The sequence below is a fragment of the Erinaceus europaeus genome, chromosome 16, assembly GCF_950295315.1.
Source record: "Erinaceus europaeus chromosome 16, mEriEur2.1, whole genome shotgun sequence".
In the NCBI taxonomy this organism is placed as follows: Eukaryota; Metazoa; Chordata; class Mammalia; order Eulipotyphla; family Erinaceidae; genus Erinaceus; species Erinaceus europaeus.
Window position 1 is genome coordinate 45876323 of NC_080177.1, and position 3112 is coordinate 45879434.

A 3112-nucleotide genomic window follows, 5' to 3' on the forward strand; every position below is an offset into this window, starting at 1 on the left:
GAACTGGAGGTGATTTTGCTTAGGGAAATAAGAGTAAGACAACTACCTGATGGTTTCACTCATATGTGGAATCTAGAGAAGTGATACACATGAACTTGAAAGAAAAAAAAAGCATACTGTTTCTAAGACTTGTGAGAATTGTGGTGTACCACAACAGGGCTACAATAACAAGGGCAACAAAAGCGGGAAAAATGGCCTCCCGGAGCAGTGGATTAAAGGTGCAGGCACTGAGCCCCAGCAATAACCCTGGAGGCAAATAAATAAATTAATTAAAATAAATTTTAAAAATAAAAGTACATAAAAATAAAAATAAATAGGCACCTGGTTGAGTGTCCATATTTGTTGTGACCCCAACAGGAGTTTGGGACTATAAGCATATGAATGACGTAAGCCTGAGGAGGTGCAACAGAATGTATAAAAGGCACGATCTTGGCGCAGGTCTTTGGCTGCAGCTTCATCACAGCGGAGGGTTGTGAGTCCTTAAGCAGAAGCCCTAACCCCTTTTAACTTAAGTTTCAACAAATGGCGCCTCAACATGTTGCAATTTTTTTTAATCCCACATCTATTTCAGTTTGATTTTATTTCAACCCCAGCATGTGCTGAATGCGCCACTTTTTGCTCTATGTGTTTTAACTATATCTCCCACGGGCTGAGTCCACTTTGACCCCCCCCCCCCAACGTGTTTCAAAGTTTTAACCCCACCTCCTTGTGGCTCTGACTTTAATCTGCTCCAATATTTTCTATGGTTACCCACTCCTTTTGTTTGTTTGTTTTTCTGCTCAAGGCAGTTTTTCCTTGACTTTTATCTACCACAAGTGTTAAATTTTTTCTTTTTCTTTCTTTCTTTTTTTTTCTTCTTTTGGTTAGGACAGAGGGAAATTGAGAGGGGAAGGAAAGATAGACAGGGAGAGAGAAAGATCAAAAAAAAAATTTTTTTTTTACCCCCATGCCCTTTACCTGCCCTTTCCTGCTTGACTTTAAGTTGATTAGGGACCCAACAGACATATGCTAATTCTTGGTAAGTGACTCTCACCCTTTCTAAACTGCCACAATGGGTATATTGCATTCTAATGAAGACAGTTTTCACCTCAGACAGTTGAAAGAGACTTTAAAGATATGTAAAATTCAGTGTTCCAGCTGAGAATTAAGAAAGTTGTTAACTGTGGGGATAATACAGGTCCATGAAGGATGATAAATGACATAGTGGGGGTTGTACTGTTAAATGGGAAACTGGGGAATGTTATGCATGTATAAACTATCGTATTTACTGTTGAATGTAAAAAAAAAAAAAGAAAGAAAGTTGTTAACTATAATAGAGGTGGTCTCTGGACCTCATATATCAGTTGAGATATGGATGCAAATTGGAGATCATTTATTGAAAAATATTGGTATAGTCACAGCAAAACAACTTTGGACTTATAAGCTCTGCCTTTCTGTTCTAAATCAATTACAGGCTTCTTTGAAGGACAATTCCCTAAATCCTCCTCCTCCTCCTACTTCCAACCACTTCTCCTTCCTCCTTCTCTTCTCAGACACAAACTGTTTCTGTTATGCGTGAAACTCAAACATTCTCCCATTTTTCTGCTGGGCCTGTAGCTGCCTTACAGACTTGCCCATGTCTGGCTATCCACGGCTTTAACAAAGAAAGGGGGGAAATAGCAAGATACCACACTTAAAATTTATGAAAATCCTTTCTCCTCTCTTTGCTCCTCCCCTTCCTCTGTTACATCTGATTGCTTACAATTACCACATCTTCCTACTATGCCCCATGACTCACTCAAGCCCTTCCTAACTCCTTCTCATTCTCCCTTGCCTTCACTCACTATAAACCCAGATTTGCCTGCTACCAGTGATAAAAACATAAAAATTCCTATTGAGGGAGTCCAGCGGTAGCACAGTGGGTTAAGAGCACCTGGCATGAAGCGCAAGGACCTGCGGAAGGATCCTGGTTCCAGTCCCCGGCTCCCCACCTGCAGGGGAGTTGCTTCACAGGTGGTGAAGCAGGTCTGTAGGTGTCTATCTTTCTCTCTCCCTCTCTGTCTTCCCCTCCTCTCTCCATTTCTCTCTGTCCTATCCAACAAAGACGACATCAATAATAACAACAATAAAGAGCAACAAGGGCAACAAAAGGGGAAGTAAATAAATAAAATTCCTATTGAGTGAGGCCTTAAATTTGATGCTTTTCTCATGCTCCCTACAGGAGAAGGAACTGAGATGGAATATAAAGCTTGGCCAGATCAGGTTCCCAGAGATATCTCACCCAGTCAGTTATTGGGGGAAAGTGCCATTACTTCTCCCAGTGAACATATGAACATTAGGGGAAAAAGATAGGCACCTTGCTGTGCAATCAGTAGTCAGAATGAATGACAAGTACCTAGCATTCATGTGGAGTCTTTCAGCTCTGTTATTCAGAAAGCCACAGAACCCTACACAGAATTTGTGGACAGGTTACAAGAAGCTGTCAGTAGATGAGTAGACAATGAAGAGGCAGCCAGAATTTTAATTAAGCGATTAACCTATGATAATGCAAACCAAGATTGTAAAGGAATTCTTGGGCCACTTAAGGATCTAGATTTAAGTATTGCTCAGATGATAAAAGCATGTACTGAGGTACAGACTCAAACCCATAAAGTACATGTTATGGCTGCATTTAATCAGTCGACATATGTGGCGGGCTCAATACAACCCATGCAAAACAAGGTTTGTTTTAAATGTAATAATGAAGGCCATTTACAAAAGAATTGCAAAATGAATCTCAAACAGTTTGATTATAAGGTATCTGGAGATGACAGGTATTCAAAACCTCTCTTAACCAAATGCCCACTGTGTAAAAGAGGCTTTCATTGGGCAATCCACTGTCTATCCAGAACTTATGCAGGTGGTAACTCTCTGCCAGATAACAAAAAGCAGGGTCCTGGCCCTCCAGCCCGCACAGTAATGAGACCTATTGGATGACTCTGAAAGACAGCCACTTACCACAGGCATGACTCTCAATAGATTGCTTAACTGTGTAACTTATGTCTTTAACCTTCTAGTCTCTCTATGGGGAAGTGATTTATCTGAATATGAGGTATGTATGTATGTATTGACTCAAGTTTATCCTAAAGTCATT